General features: G+C 36.3%; 1 long non-coding RNA gene across 1 annotated transcript in view; it reads right to left on the bottom strand.

Annotated features, from left to right (window-relative positions):
• Window positions 1-6,904: 6,904 nt before the first annotated feature.
• LOC132418968 (uncharacterized) overlaps window positions 6,905-18,073 on the bottom strand; it is a 60,604-nt gene continuing 49,435 nt past the window's right edge. The window contains exon 3 of the long non-coding RNA XR_009518060.1: window positions 6,905-6,985. This is a non-coding gene — a long non-coding RNA (uncharacterized lncRNA). The remainder of the gene's footprint in view (window positions 6,986-18,073) is intronic.

The raw sequence follows: 18,073 nt of genomic DNA, 5'->3' as shown, positions 1-18,073 counted from the left end.
ACAAATAAGGAGTTTGAATCCATAATCAAAAACCTCTAATACAGAAAAGCCTAGGACCAGATGACCTCACTGTTGAATTCTATGAAAGCTTTAAAAAGGATATAACACCAATTTTTCTCAAATTCTTCCAAAAAATTGAAGAGAAGGGAACACTTCCTAATTCAATCCATGGGGACAACATTATCCTGATAACAAAATCAGACACAGTACAAGAAAAGAAAACCATAGACTAATATCCCACGTGAATATTGATGTAATACTTCTCAACTAAATATTAGCAAATCAATTAAGCAGCATGTTAAAAGGATTATATATCATGATAAAATGAGAATTATTGCTGAAATGCAAGGATAATTCAATATACAAAAATACTACATTAAGAGAATTAAAGAAAAGAATCACATGATTATCTCAATTGATGCAAAGAAAGCATTTGACAGAATACAACACCTATTTGTGATTAAAAAAATACTCAATAAACTAGGAATATAACTTCCTCAGCATAATAAAGGACACATATGAAAAACACAAAGCTATCACCATAATACTCAAAGCTGAAAGAAAACAAGCTTTTCCTCTGACATCACAAGCAAGACAAAGATCTTTCGCCACTTCTATTCAACATAGTAATGGAATTTCCAGCCAAGAAAAGAAATAAAAGACATTCAAATTGGAAAGGAAAAAGTAAAATTCTCTGTTTATAGATAACATGATCTTATATGTAGAAAATCCCTAAAGATTACACACACACACACAAAGTTAGAACTAATAAATTTAGCAAAGTTACAAAGTTACAAAGATACAAAATCAAAAGACAAATACAAGTTGTATTTCTTATACTAACAATGAAAAATCTGTAAAGGAAATTTTAAAAATTATTTATAATAGGATCAGTAGGAATAAAATATTTCTGAATAAATTTAAACAAAGAGGTGAAAGAGTTTTTCATTGAAAATTACAAAATATTGCTGAAAGAAATTAAAAATGACCCAAATAAAAAGAAAGACAACCTGGGGGTGGTGGCCAAGATGGCTGAGCAGGAAGGCCTGAGCTCAATTCCTCCCACAGGTAGACCAAAATTATAGCTATTAACAGAGCAACTATCTATGAAAACGACCAGCAGAAAGATTTTCTGCAACTAAAGATATAAAGAAGGAATCATAGTGAGACAAGTAAAAATGATGGAGATGCAGTATGGTCAAGACCCACACCCCGAGGTAGGCAACTCACAAATGGGAGAATAATCACAACTGCAGAGTTTCTCCCCCAAAAGTGAGGAATCTGAGCCCTATATTGGGCTCTCCAGCCCAGGGGTCCTGCACTGGGAAGATGAGCCCCCAGAATGTCTGTCTTTGAAGGCCAGAGGGACATGAAGACAAGAGAGTCAGAGGGCTATAGGAAACAAAGAGTCCACTCTTAGAATGGCAAGAAAATCTCACACTCTCCGAGTTGCAGTGCAGAGGCAGTAATTTGAAAGGAGCCTAGTCAGACCCACTTGCTGATCTTGTAGAGCCTCCTAGAGAGGCAGAAGGCAACTGGGAAACCCCTGTGGACACAGACACTTCTACTACTAGAGCAGCCATTTGGGGGGGTTTGTTCTACCAGGAGGACACTGGTGCTGGCAAGCACCATACTGGATTCCTCCCTCTAGCATATTAGCACCAGGGCTTACCTGCCCAACAGCGGCCAGCAACAGTACCAAGGTGCCTGGGCCCAAGTAGGCAGCTGCCTGTGGACCTGGCCCCACCTACCTGTGGGCCAGCACCAGGCTTGAGACCCCCACCAGCCCAGCAGCCAGTGAGGTGTTGTGACCCAGCCTTGCCCACCAGTGTGTCAGCATAATCCCCAAACTCCAAGCCCTGCAGCCAGCCACCCCCAGAACCCAGTCCCATAAAACAGGGTGCCAGAACCACCTCTGAGCCTTGGCCCATGGGCCATGCAGCCAGCTACATGGGGAACCAGTTCCACCCTCCAGTGGTTGGGCGCCAACTCCAAGTCCCCCTGAGCTACACAAACAGCCATCCAACAAGTCTACCATGCCTTCTAGTGGGCCTGCAGCCACTGCATGAGGCAAAATCTTGCAGCCAACCAGGCCAGGGCCAGTCCTGCCTACCAGCATGCCCACATTAGTCAGCCCCACCACAACAGAAGGGCACACACAACCCACATAGGGAGAACCCCTAGAATACAAAATTCTGGTGACCAGAGGGGAACATGCTTCTAGGCCTCATAGGACGTCTCCTACTTAGGACCACTTCTCCAAGATTGGGAAATGGATCCTACCTATCACATAGAAATAAACACAGAGAATTGGGCAAAATGAGGAGACAGAAGAAAATGTTCCAAAGAAAGGAATAAGACATAATATCAGAAAAAGAACTAAGAGTGGAGATAAGAAACCTAACATGCACATGGACTGGAATAATTAATATTGTTAAAATGACCATACTACCCAAGGCAATCTACAGATTCAGTGCAATCCCTATCCAAATAACAATACCAAGGGCATTTTTCACAGTACTAGAACAACAAATAATTCTAAAATGTGTATGGAAACACAAATGACTCTGAATAGCCAAAATAACCTTGAGAAAGAAGAACAAAACTGAAGGTATCATGTTAACTGATTTCAAACTATACAACAAAGCTATAGTAATCAAAACAGTTATGGTACTGGCACAAAAACAGACACATAGACCAATGAAACAGAAGAGAGAGCCCAGAAACAATCCACACTTATGAGGCCTGTTAATCTAAGACAAAGGAGGCAAGAATACAGAATAGGGAAATGACAGCCTCTTCAATAAATGGTGTTGGGAAAACTGAACAGCTACATGCAAAAGAATCAAACTGGTCTACTTGCTCAGACCATATACAAAAATGAAATGGATTAAAGACCTATATGTAAGACCCCAAACCATAAAACTCCTAGAAGAACATAGGCAGTAAGTTCTTTAACATCAGTCTTAGCAATATTTTTTCCAATATGTTTCCCCAGGCAAGGAAAAGGAAAATAAACAAATGGAACTTCATCAAAGTAAAAAGCTTCTACAGAGAAAAGGAAACCATCCACCAAACAAAAAGAGAACCTATTGAATGGAAGGAGATATTTGTAAACAATATATCTCTGATAAGGGGTTAATACCCAAAATATAAAAAGAACTCACAACTCAACATCAAAAAAACAAACAACCACAATCGGGTTGAAAAATGGGAAGAGTAAACGAATAGATAGTTTTCCAAAGAAGACATGCAGATGGCTAACAGGCACATGAAAAAATGCTCAACATCACTAAACATCAGACAAATGCAAATCAAAACCACGTAAACTACCTCACACTTGTTAGAATGACTATCATCAAAAAGACAACAAATGACAAATGATGGTGAGGATGTGGAGAAAAGAAAGCTTTGTGCACTGTTGGTGGCAATGTAAATTAGTGCAGCCACTATGGAAAACAGTAGGTTTCTCAAAAAAATCAAAAATAGAACTACGATATGATCCAGCAATTCCGCTTCTGGGTATTTTTTCAAAAAAAAACCCAAAAACAATAATACAGAAAGTTATATGAACCTCATGTTCATTGCAGAATTATTTACAATAGCCAAGATATGGAAGCAACCTAAGTGTTCATTGATAGATGAATGGATAATGTAGACATGGTACAGACACACACAGACACACACACACACACACACACACACACACACACACAATGGAAGCCATAAAAAGAATGAAATCTAGCCATTTGCAACAACATGGATGGACCTACAGGGTATCATGTTAAGTGAAATAAGTCAGAGAAAGACAAATACTGGATGATTTCACTTATATGTGGAATCTAAAAACCAAAACAAACAAACAAACAAACATAATAAAACAGAAACAGACTCATAGATACAGAGAACGAACTGGTGATTTTCAAAGGGGAAGTCGGTGAAGGCACAAGTGAAATAGGTGAGGGAGATTAAGAGGTACAAACTTGCAGTTATAAAATAAATAATTCATGCAGGAAAAAAGATAACTCATGTTCACAAATTGGAAGACTTAATATTATTAAGATGAAATTCTTCTCAAAGTGATCTACAGAGCAGACCATTGTAAAGTGAGCAGCATTCTAAAGTAGACAAATCCCCTACTTTTTCAAAGTGAAAAATCAAACCACCAGAGAAAAATGGATGACTATGTTTCAATCACATATCAGCTATATATTCTTTTGAATTGCAGTTGCAGAGATGGGTTCCTATCTGTAAATTAGGATGGTCCTTTTACAGGCTATTGCTGTATTCCTTGTGTCTGGCTAAGGGACTACTTAGAATCACCTTCTGCACAGAGATTAGGAGAGTTACATCATTCTGATTTGACTTTATATTAACTTCTGTTGGGAAGTAGGGACATGGACCTCCTAACTATACTGACAACATAAATGATCTTTTCTCTTTCATTCCCCATATCCATTCTTATATTTGTCAATGCTTAGACCAATCATCTACATAATTGACTCAGTACCCTCCTTCCTTTTAATCAGCTTGTTGTAGTCTTGAGTGTAAACACTGACTATTCCATTTTCTAGTTGCTCATCCTAATAAAGTCTGAGATATGAAAGTAATCTGTACAGCTAAAGATGGCAAAGGGGGCCTCCAGTGAACATGGTGGAGTAGATTCATGTTATTATAGCTTTGATAGGAAAATACAGAAAATCAAAAAGATATGGCTAAGCTCAACAAAGGGATCAATCATGCACCAGAAACAGAACTGAAATGTAATCAAGTGAGCAAAGCTGAAGTCACAGCACTTCAAGGCTCCAAGCCTGAAAGCAAGCACTGGTTTCCAGGAGTCAGAATCGTGAAGAGTGAGACTAAAATTGCTCTACTCATTATAAAGGACTGACAATGAGAAATACAAAATCTTTGGAAATGACCAATAGAAATACTAATCGTCAAATCTTGTGGGATACCGCTAAAATGGTATTTGGGACAAATTTATAGGAGTAAATGCATTTGTTAAAATAAAAAAAGTTGTAAAAAGGAAGCTATAAAATTAACAGAATATACCTATAGAAAAATGTAACAGAGGAAGTAATGGAATAGAAAACAAATAGTACTGAGAATTAACAAAACCAAAATCTGGTTCCCTTAAAAAAATAAAAAGACTGGTAAGAGTTTCACAAAACTAATAAAGAAGGACAGAAGTCATGCATTAAAAAAAATTAGAAACCAAAAAGGGAATATAACTGCAGAGAAAACAGAGCTAAATAATCATAAGAATATATTATAAACAATATTATACCAATAAATTTAAAACCTTCAACAAAATGAATAATTGCTTAGAAAGTATAAATGACCAAAACTGACTGATAAAAACAGAAAGCCTGAATAAATCAATAACCATTAAATAAATTATATCAATAATAAAAAAATCACCAGGCAAAAAAATGACACTAGCCCCTAGTGATTTTAACAGGTGACTTTTATCAAAAATTCAAGGGAACAAGAATCTCTATTTTATGTGAAATATTCAGAGAACAGAGAAGTAAAGAAAACCCTAAGTCACCACTCATTAGTAAAGTTGTATGGCAAAGGGAAGACATACACTACCATTGAGAATGTAAATAACTGCATGTACAAGTCTCCAACTTACGATGGTTCAACTTATGAGTTTTGACTTTAAGATAGTGCAAAAGTGATACGCATTCAGTAGGAACTGTACTTTGAATTTTGATCTTTTCCCAGGCTAGTGATATGCAGTGCAATAGTCTCTTGTGATGCTGGGTGGCAGCAGCTCCCAGTCAGCCCGGAGATCACAAGGGGAAACAACCGATACATTTACAGCCATTCTGAACCCATACAACCATTCCGTTTTTCACTTTCAGTATATTATTCAACAAATTATATGAGATATTCAATACTCTATTATAAAATAGGCTTCGCATTAGATGATTTTGCCCAACTGTAGGCTAATGTAAGTGTTCTGAGCACTTTTAAGGTAGGCAAGGCTAAGCTATGATGTTTGGTAGGTTAGGTGTATTAAGTGTATCTTCAACTTATGATATTTTCAACTAATGATGGATTTATCAGGATGTAACCCTATCATAATATGAGGAAGATCTGTACATTATTTGGATGGCAACTTGGCAATATCTAGCAAATTTGATGATAGATATACCCTTTGATCCAACAATATCAGTACTAGGTATAAAACTAGAGAAACACCTCACACGTTTGTAAAATATATCCCTACAATACTTTTTTCTTTTGCCTGTAGAGCTGTTAGAAATACCTAAAAAATCAAAAGAATCTAAAATCCATCAACAAGAGAACAAAGTGTGGAATATTCAAACAATGGAACATAGTAATTAAAATGCAAGAAGTAGAGCTACTCGTATGGATTTAAGCTCAAAAACATAAGTTTGAGCAACAAAATTAGGTTGCAGAATGATAGAATGATACTATTTATATGCAATTTATACACAATTTTAAAACATGCAAATAAATCTTATAAATTGGTATAGATACATGCATATGTATGAAAGTATATAAAATGAAGGCTGTTGGTCACCTCGAGGGAATAAGTGAAAGTAATAGGAACAGGAAAAACATCTCTCATATTTTACTTCTTTTACAAAATATCTGGATAAAATACCAAAAAATGGTAAGGCTTAGTGGTAAGCACAAAAATATTGATTTAGTTGTCATCTATTCCTTTCTAACAGCTAGATACATCTCAGAACTTTTAAAAAAGAGGGTAAAACACACAAGAATCATTGATATGGACTGTATGTAAGTCAAAGCATGGCGCTTGACAATTAGATATACTGGGTATATTTGATGAATGAGTGAATGAATGAATGAACTAACCTATAAAACTCAGCCATATAAATTAAAATTATTCCTCTTATCTTACCTTTATCACCCACAGGTCTTAACTTTATGTCTTCCATCTTGCATAAACAATATCTTTAGGAGGCACTCTAATTGAAGAAATCTAGAAACAAAAGTAAGAAAGAAAAATGAATCCTTTGCCATTTCACACTGAGTAACTGGCATCTCTACCACAGCACCCTTCCTTTGGAATAGTGATTTCTTTTTTTTTAATTTCCTATTGGGTTGTTCTATAGATTCCTCTGATTCTGATTCAAACACAAGTATTATTGTCTGAAACACGTTCTAAACCTCTCTCCTGAAGTGTGAGAACAAAATTGGATGTTCTTTATTGAAGGACATTAATGCATCACAGGAAAGAAAATTAACTCATACAACAATGAACTATTTCTCTTTTGTCAATAAATTCTGTCATCTTATTTATTACTGCACTGCTAAAGAGCTGCAAGTTTAAAAAAAGATATAATTATCATACTTCAATGCTGATTTGTTTCTCAAGATGACAAAAAAAAAGAGGGCTTCAAAATGGCTGCTATAACTGTAAATAAATCGAAAATATTCTTCTAAAGATGTTGAAAACCGTACCTCATAACAAATGTTATTGTCTTGTAAAGGTAGTCTTAAAACAATAGATCACAGATATTCAGAGATAAAAAAGGAACATAAAAAGTCTAAATCTCTTTGTGTATATGTGTGTAATATATCTGCTTTTCTTTCTCTTTCCAGTTTGACAATCTTTTTTTCTTTTTCATTGAAGTGTAGATGATTTACAATGTTGCATTAATTTCAGGTGTACAGCAAAGTGATTCAGTTATACGTGCATATATATCTATTTCTTTTTGGATTCTTTTCTCTTATAGGTTATTACAAAACACTGACTATAGTTCCCTATGCTATACGTCGGTCCTTCTTGGTGATCTATTTATATATAGTAGTGTGTATATGTTAATCCCAAATGCCTAATTTATCCCTCCCTGCCCTTCCCCTTTGGCAACCATAAGTTTGTTTTCTATATCTGTGGATCTATTTCTGTTTTGTGTATAAGTTCATTAGTATCCTTTTTTTACATTCCACATATAAGTGATATATGATATTTGTCTTTGTCTGGCATACTTCACTTAGTATGATAATCTCTAAGTCCATCCATGTTGCTGCAAATGGCATTATTTCAATCTTTTCTTTTAAATTTTTATTGGGGTATAGTTGATTTACAATGTTGTGTTAGTTTCAGGTGTATAGCAAAGTGAATCAGTTATACATATACATATATCCACTCTTTTTTAGATTCTTTTCCCATATAGTCATTACAGAGTATTGAGTAGAGTTCCCTGTGCTATACAGCAGGTTCTTATTAGTTATCTATTTTATATGTAGTAGTGTGTATATGTCAATCCAAATATCCCAATTAATCCCACCCCTCCCCTTTCCCCCCGGTAACCATAAGTTTGTTTTCTACATCTGTGACTCTATTTCTGTCATTCTTTTTTATGTTAATCAAAGCTAAATACCTTCTTTTCCAAAGATAATATGGGGCCCAGTGAAGGAAAGTGACTTGCCTTACATCATCCATCCATTTAGTGGCAAAGTCTGGATCAGAGTATTAGCCCCCTGATCCCTGGATTAGTGCACTTTTCACAAATGTCTTATTCATAGTTATAACCATTTATTATTAGTTTTGAAAATTCAATGAGTGAAGAGGGCAGCCAGCAAGTATGCACTGTTGGAAGTACAGCACTGCATTTCAGACATTTAACTTCAATATAATCTGGGACTCAATTCAATTCATGCAGCACACAGAATAGAGTTTGGGCATCAATTTAAACTAAAGTAACCAGCTAGCTCCCAGAATAGTAGAAACAAACCTGGGCAATTTTACAGGCCTTTCATCAAAGAAAAAGTTCATTGAGGCTTCAGGGAAGAATGGAAATTTTGACTCATTTCATAACTTCAGAAATCTAACCCATGGTTCATTTGGTTGTATCTGCTCTCTATTTCTTTACTGTAGCAAATTTACTTTAAGAATGTAAAGGAACTTTTACTGGTCTCAAGCCTAGAAACACAGACACACACACATGCACACACAAACACACATACACAGAGAGTTGTCATATCAATTGTCTGATCTTATGCTTGTAAGGATTAAGGAGATATATCTAAATAGTCATAGTACTAGAAAGCTATTTTTTATTGGCCTTTGCTTAGTGTGATAAGTGTATTATCATGCAAGGGCACAATTATTATATCCAAAAAGAGGTGATGGGGTGAATGTGAATCTTCACGGCAATAGCATTTGCCTAAGATAAAATGTGGAGAGGAAAAGTAATGGCTATCCCTTAACATCAGTGCATCAGAGCCTGGGTTGCTTTGTCTGACACTGAGATGAAATGAGCCAGCGAGTCATACAGTTATATCAATACAGGAGCTTTTGATGTAAGGCTCAGTGACCAAAACAGCAGCCACCTGCAGCCTATGGGGTCTAGGCACACGTCTAATGTAGAAATCCAAGAATCTTTCAAAAAAAAACTTCTCTAAAAATCTAGGAATCTCTATAGACTAAAAACAAACAAACAAACAAACAAAATAGGAATATGGAAATTTAAGATTATTTTACAAAATCCTCCATTTACATGCTCATTGATCACACACTCCTGGCTACAGGAATGCACTACTCAGTCTACCCTCTGAGTGACATCAACCTAGGGTGCAAGAGGTGCTTTAGTGAGTATAAATAATGACTTATTGGAAAGAGACTGAGTATGAGATTTTATACTAAGGTTTCCTCAATATGATGAGATTTTTTCTAGGTCCAAAATAAATATGAAATTAATTGGGAACTTCAAAAATTTAGAGAGTGTTTCACCAATGAAAGAATTATGAGGGCCTAAGTAAAGGTAAAATAGAAGCTGTGAAACTGAAATCTAGCAAACTGAGGTACATTTTTCAAAAGAAAATCCTCTGGTGCACATAAGTGCACAGAAATAAGGCACTTTCATGTTCAACTTTTAAATAGATGACCATGTCACAAGCAATCTGAGCCAAGACCCAGCCAGACATATTACACGTGGTAAGAAGCCTATAAGATGCAGTTAATTGTTTTACAGTGAATACTTCATTCTGAGATTATCAGTGCTTCTTTGTATGTTTCAATATCATCATGCAATCACAAGGTCAATGGAAACTCATTGATATATAACGGCATTGCTGAATAAATGTTTTGGCTGATTTTTTTTTGGCAAGATATACAGGTGTGAAGGAAAAAAGAGCAAAAACAAAACTAACAGACTATTTAATTGATGCCTGTTCATCAAACCTGTACTTTCATCCATTCTCAGTTAACACAAAGGGATACATTACTACTTACATGCTTTTTAAAATCCCATCACTTTCAATAACTCACACTTGTTACTGCTTTGAGGCGCTTTTACCATTATTCACTCTCAACAAGAACTAGAACACTGTCCTAGATTTTCCTGTCAATTATATGACTAACCACAAACTGGGTATTAGAGTTCAGTGTAGAAGAAATTCTGGTTAATCAAACTTCCCCATATATGTTGTGTAATTACTGGCTGTAGGCCCCATCTGTCAGTAATGGAACCGTCATAACTGATGAGGTTATAGGTATTGTTTTTCTTCTGAAATGGCAAACTATCTTTAAAGTACCTGTCCACTAGATCTAACAACATGGTGCACACAGCAAATTCATTATTTCAGCATCGGGCTTGTATAAGAACCCCTTAGAGGTTTTAAGAACTCTATTAAGGACTGGCAAGTAAATCTTTGGTTAAACCAGACATAAGAAAGGTAGGTAAAGCCATTCTCTTTAAGAGGACTATTTGGTGTAGAACTGTGTGTGTAGTAATATAGTTATAACAAAAGTATTTTGTGTTCCCGACATTACTATTAACAAGCAACTCAAAGATGTGAATTGCTCCACATCTTTTCTAGGTAGGTGAAGATCTAGCACACAGGAATAATTTTTATTTCTCCTTTAGCTGGTCATCCCCCAACCAATTTCTTTAATAATGACTCCCAAACTTCCATTTTATTCTATATTTGCATAAAAATAAATCAGATACGAAGCTTAAAAAATAGGTCAGTGCAGTTCCCCTAAAAATTGTACTTTTATATGAATGGTGAAACCAGTGTTTCCAGATCTCCTGATCTTCCTCAAGTAGAACAGAGGTTCACAACATGGGGATCCAGGGTAGGCTTCAGGAGGGCCATGTTTTCCTAGAAATTGTATGCAAAATTGTGAGTATGTGTGTGTTCGCATGTATGCATACATATTTGCAGTTTTCTCAATAGTAGATTCATATATTTCATCAAGTTCCCAAAAAGATACATGAGACCAAAAAAAAAAAAAAAAAGTGAAGAAGTATAAATAGTTCAGAGACCCAGCTGAGAACATGGTATGGTTTCCATATGGTTGTCATTTAGAACACATGCAGTTAAAAAGTTAGGGGCATGTGCTATAGAGTCAGAAAAACCTAGTACAAGGCCCTGCTTCACCACAATGTGATATTGGGCAAGTTACTTAGTCTCTCTGAGCCATAGCTTCCTATACTTAGTATACAAATAATAATTGTACCTGACTCATAAGTTGCTCTGAGGATTAAATGAGATAAAGTACACATAGTCCTATGGGCTGCACATGTTAAGTGTTGAATAAACAGTTGGTATGACTGGGGAGGCTTTAAAACAATATCACTGAGAAACATTCATATGTCTAAACTTTTCATAGTGGACATATTGTCATAAATTCAAATATCAAAATCAAAACTGCCAAACTTCTCCTTGGTTAATCAGGGTCTTCTTCCCAGATTCTTCCTACACCTTTCATAAAGTCAGACTTAAATGAAGAATCAGATCTGATATAAGCCATATCTGAAACACATACATTTTCATTATGGATGATTCATTTGACAGAAAAACAACAATATACTGTGGTTTGTACATAAGTTATGCATATACATGGTTTCAAAAGTTCAAAGAATTACATCATTACCTGTCCAATGAATCTTTTCTTCATATTATTTGCCCAGTTTTCTTTTAGATTATTAGACTTTTACTTTCTATTTTTTAATTAAGGCCTCCATCTATCAGGGATAGCAATCTCCTAAAAGTATTACAAATATTTTCTCAGTTGGTTTTCTTTTGACATTGTTCATGGTTTTTATTTTACTTTATTTTTGGAGGATATGAGTTTTGTTTACCTAGAAAAGTCAGTAAAAATTTCATTTATGACATCTGTAGTTCCTCTCTCACCTAAAGATTTTTTTGAAAACCACTAAACTTCCTTCTAATAGTACTATAATTTATTTCTTGACATTTATATCATCATTCCATCTTGAATTAATTTTGTATATGTGTGTGACATAAGGATATATATTTATTTTTCTCCATATGGATAACAAATTATGCCAACATCATTATTTTGGAGAACCATCATTTCCATACAAAATTAAAAGACAATATTTGTCAAATATTAAGTTCCAATATACTCACGTTTGTTTCTGGATTTGATGATGCCCTCCAGTTTCTATTGTTAAAGAAAACCAGAGCCTGACAGTGGTTAAAGCAGTAAAAATAGATTTTATTCAAGACTATTGCAATAAGGGAAAAGAAACCTCAGTATAGAACTGGGTTCAGTTCCAAATACACAAAGGGCAAGTGAGGATTTATAGGAAGGAGCAGGTTGTGGGGTGGGAGGGGGCTTGATGGATACAAAATTACTAAGATGAGACATCAAGGATCGGGGAATTCTCGCTATACTGACCTAATAGGATATTTGGTGAAGGCAGCCCAGGGTGAAGAGATATCACCTTGGTTATGGTGGGAAATGAGGAAGTTGGTCAGCTATCAAGGGTGGCGGATTCTCTCTAAACTGACTTAGCAGGATTCTTTCTAAAACTGGGCAATGCAGGCCCAATGAGGAGGGACACTAAAGCCCAAATTCAAGCCCTCATTGAGAAGAGGGCTTAGAGGAGCCTGACTAAAGTTTGGTCAAGGAGAGCATCAAGGTAGACAGATAATATCTATCTATCATCTGTCCATCTATTCTGATGGTTTTATTAATATCCAACAAAGCTAATCCCCATGAAGCATTCTTATTTTCATAGGTTTCTTAAATATTCTCAGGCACTAATTCTTCCATTTGAACTTAAACAATTCCATCTGATTTCAATTTAAAAAAACATTCAGAATACTGTGTGTGTGTGTGTGTGTGCGCACGCGCATGTGTGCCTACACGTGTTTTGGTATATTACATTTGTATGGGATATAACTGAAATTTTTAAATATTCTTTTTATACAGAAACACAGTATACCTTTCCATTTTGGGAGACTTATTTTAAATCCTTCAACAAGAAGTTATAGCTATCTTCACGTAGGTCCTATAGTTTCTTTATTAGATTTAATCTCAGGTATTTCATATTTTTGTAATTTTTATGAATATGATATATTTCCATTTGGTTTTCTAACTGCTTATTCCTAGTATAAACGAAAACTATTTATTTTCTGTGGTTACAGTTTATCCTTTTACTCTATAAAATTATCTTGTAAACACTTCTATGTTTTGTAATCTTTTGGATTTTCTAGGCATACAATTGCATGACATGGGACTTCCCTGGTGGCATAATGATTAAGAATCTGCCTGCCAGTGCAGGGATCACGGGTTCAATCCCTGGTCCAGGAAGATCCCACATGCCGCAGAGCAACTGGGCCTGTGCACCACAACTACTGAGCCCATGTGCCGCATCTACTGAAGCCCGTGTGCCTAGAGCCCGTGCCCCACAACAAGAGAAGCCAGCACAGTGAGAAACCTGCACACCACAACTAAGAGTACCCCCGCTCGCCGCAACTAGAGAAAGCCCATGCACAGCAATGAAGACCCAACACAGCCAAAAAATAAATAACATTTTTTTAAAAATCATTTTAAAAGAACAATTGCATGAAATGCTTATATATGTCTCTTTATTTCCAAAATTTGTATCACTTGTTCACTGTCTCAGTGCATTAGCCAGATCTCCAAAATAATATTTACTACTGCTTAAAATGAGCATTCCTGACTTGATCCTAAATTTAATGGGAATTTAATGATTTTTTAGTATACCTCATTTTACAATAATTTTTCTATGGTTTATGATAAGTAGTTTTACCATGATAATGTGTTTCTAGTCCAAATATACCCAGAGATGGTCTTAGAAATGCTGGTTGAATTTTAGTAAATAGCATTTACACATTTACTGATTTAACTATATGGTCTTTCTCCTTCAGTTTTGGGGGGTAATGAATTATGTTCATAGATTTCCTCATGTTGAAGCATCTTTATTTCCCTAGAATAAATTGTTTGCAATTATGGTGTATTATTCCTTTAATGAACTGATTCAATTTGTTAGTATTTCATTTAGAATCTGGAATTACAAGAATAAGGAACATTGGTCTGTAGAACATTAGAAATAATTCCCATGCCATAGCTCAAATAAAAAAAAAATCAGAAACTCTTTGGTGGGGCCTAGGCATGAACATTTTTCAAAAGCTCTCCAAATAATTATATTGTCCACCCAGCATTGAGAACCATTGACCTACTTTTCTTTTCTTGTGTTTATCAGTTTTGATATTATGGTTATCTGCAAAAAATCAATCAGGGAAATCTTACCTTTTTGAAATAACAGGAATTATTTGTAAAATGGGAGCTTTCTACTTTTGAATTTTTTGTAAAAACGATTTGGACCTGTTGCCTTTTGAAGAGAAATTCAAATTGGTCAATTAATGAAACACCGGATGCCCAGCACCTAGAGAGCCTGGAACCCCCAGTAAGTTACAAACCCTCCTTTTTGGGAGAAGCTATTAAGCCAATGGGAGGTTGGATTGTGGAGTTGCCCTTGCAACTGCCTTTTGGGTAAAAGTGGTCCCCAGGTAGCCCAGCAACCCAAAAAGAGCTCCCTGTGGCATTCTTGGACCACCCACTCGCTACCCAAATGGGATCACACTATGCTGTGGCTTACTATTTTCATTTAATAACATATCTTAGATATCATCCCATATCTGCATAAGCAGATCTAACTCATTTTTCTACTGCTGCATTACATTACTATACCATAATTTATTTAACTAATTCCCTATTGATGGACATTTAAGTTTTTCAGTTTACTATTACTGCAGATAACACTGCAATAAACATCCCTGTGGGCATATGTGGCACACTTTTATGAGTGTATCATTTAGTTAAAATCTTAATAGTGGAATTGAGAAAGTCAAGTAGTTTTGAATTTTAATAGATATTGCAAAATTGCTTTCTAAAAATGCTGTCCCAATTTATACTACTATCATACATAGAGCAACTGATTCCAATAATAGGTATTATGTTTTTTAATCATAATTTTTATTAATCTTTTCAAATCTGATACATGAGACATGGAATCACATTATTGTTTTACTTTGCATTTCTTTAATTATGAACAAAGTTGAGCATCATTCCATATGTCTCTTCTAAACTTATATTTCCTTTACTGTAAGCAGCCTATTTCTATCCATAGCCAATTTTATTATTTTGTTGTCCATCATTTTGCTTATTGGTATATAGGTGTATCTTGTAAATTAAAAAAATTGCCCTCTATCATATGTATAGCAATTGTTTTCCCAGTTTGATTTTTAGACTTTGTTCACTTTTGCACTACAACGTATTTTAATTTTATATAGTCAAATGTATGGCTTTTGGGTTTTATGCCCTAGTCATAAAGGTCTACCAAACTTCAAGATTATAAATACATAAATTCACTCTTTTTTTGTTTTCAGTACTTTCATGATTTATCTTGTGTTTTAAGTATTTGATTCATCTGAAATTTGTTTTGGTGCAAACCAAGAGGTAAGAATCAAAGTTTCCCTCTTTTCCTCTTGTCTCAAAACGATTTATCCTTTCTCTGCTGCTGAGAAATGACAGCTTTAATATATATCAAATTTCCATATATTATTTTGGTCTATTTATGGACTCTTTATTGTAATCCATTTATTTCTTGCCTAGTTCTTCTCAAGTGCCCAGCTGTGTTAATTATTGCAGCTTCAAAATATGTATTAATATGTAGTAGGAATTCTCATGTAATTTATATCATGTCTACATATACCTACTGAGGAAATTCAATTTTTTAAAAGATTTAATGCAGCAAAACAAGTTTTATTTCTCTGTTTTACAGTACGCCAAATAATTAGCTTAATTTCATAAACTTTTCAACCAACCATTTTGTTTGACATCATATATAATTAACATCCTCAAGTATATTGATCCTTTATACAGTCCGCATATACAATTTATCACTTCTAATATCAACATTAATCTTATTTTGTTCTGTTTTACTTCTGGAGAGCTCCTTAAGTGAATTACAGTCTTACATATGTTGATGTGTAGAGCCAAAATGTTAAGACCTACAATTTCCTTTATATCAGTTACTATAAAGCAATTCTGAATTCCAATTGTCAGGTGTCCTGGAAGGAAAATTAATATCTAGTTATGATGCATAAGTTTACCTATATATGATATTAAATTTATATAATAATCTTACTTAAATACAAGAGATGTCACTACCTTAAATATTTTCAGTCATCCAAAATGGACCATGTTGAATCACTCATCAAAAATACCAATATTGGGAGAGGTGAAGATGGCAGAAGAGTAAGATGCGGAGATCACCTTCCTCCCCACAGATACATCAGAAATACATCTACACATGGAACAACTCCTACACAACAAATACTGAACGCTGGCAGAAGACCTCAGACCTCCCAAAAGGCAAGAAACTCCTCAAGTACCTGGGTAGCGCAAAAGAAAAAAGAATAAACAGAGACAAAAGAATAGGGATGGGACCTGCACCAGTGGGAGGGAGCTGTGAAGGAGGAAAGGTTTCCACACACTAGGAAGCCCCTTCGCGGGCGGACACTGTGGGTGGCGGAGGGGGGGAGCTTCGGGGCCGTGGAGGAGAGCGCAGCCACAGGGGTGCGGAGGGCAAAGTGGAGAGATTCTCGCAAAGAGAATCGGTGCCGACCAGCACTCAACAGCCCGAGAGGCTTGTCTGCTCACCTGCCGGGGCGAGAGGGGCTGGGAGCTGAGGCTTGGGCTTCGGTCGGAGTGCAGGGAGAGGACTGGCAGCGTGAACACAGCCTGAAGGGGTTAGTGCACCATGGCTAGCCGGGAGGGAGTCCGGGAAAAAGTCTGGACCTGCTGAAGAGGCAAGACACTTTTTCTTCCCTCTTTGTTTCCTGGTGCGCGAGGACAAGGGAATAAGAGCACTGCTTAAAGGAGCTCCAGAGACGGGCGCGAGCCGCGGCTAACAGCATGGACCCCAGAGAGGTGCATGAGACGCTAAGGCTGCTGCTGCCGCCACCAAGAAGACTGTGTGCGAGCACAGGTCACTCTCCACACCTCCCTTCCAGGGAGCCTGTGCACCCCACAACTGCCAGGGTCCCGGGATCCAGGGATAACTTCCCTGGAAGAACGCACGGCGCGCCTCAGGCTGGTGCAACGTCACGACAACCTCTGCCGCCGCAGGCTCGCTCGACATCTGTACCCCTCCCTCCCCCAGGCCTGAGTGAGCCAGAGCTTTCGAATCAGCGGCTCCTTTAACCCCGTCCTGTCTGAGCAAAGAACAGACACCCTCCGATGATCTACACGCAGAGGTGGGGCCAAATCCAAAGCTGAAACCCGGGAGTTTTGTGAACAAAGAAGACAAAACTCTCTCCGAGCAGCCTCAGAAGCAGTGGATTAAATCTCCACAATCAACGTGAGGTACTCTGCATCTGTGGAATACCTGAATAGACAACGAATCATCCCAAATTGAGGAGGTGGAATTTGAGAGCAAGATTTATTATTTTTTCCCCTTTTCCTCTTTTTGTGAGTGTGTACGTGTATGCTTCTGTGAGAGATTTTGTCTGTATAGCTTTGCTTTCACCATTTGTCCTAGGGTTCTATCTGTCCGTTTTTTTTTTTTTAATTTAAAAAAAATTTTGATCTTAATAATTATTTCTTTATTTTAATAATTTTATTTTATTTTACCTTACGTTATTTTATTTTATTTTATCCTCTTTCTTTCTTTCTACTTTTTCTCCCTTTTATTCTGAGCTGTGTGGATGAAAGGCTCTTGGTGCTCGAAACAGGAGTCAGTGCTGTGCCTCTGAGGTGGGAGAACAAACTTCAGGA

The sequence above is a fragment of the Delphinus delphis genome, chromosome X (assembly GCF_949987515.2).
Source record: "Delphinus delphis chromosome X, mDelDel1.2, whole genome shotgun sequence".
NCBI lineage: Eukaryota > Metazoa > Chordata > Mammalia > Artiodactyla > Delphinidae > Delphinus > Delphinus delphis.
Note: the sequence above shows the minus strand (reverse complement) of the source record. Positions and strands in the feature narration are given on the sequence as shown.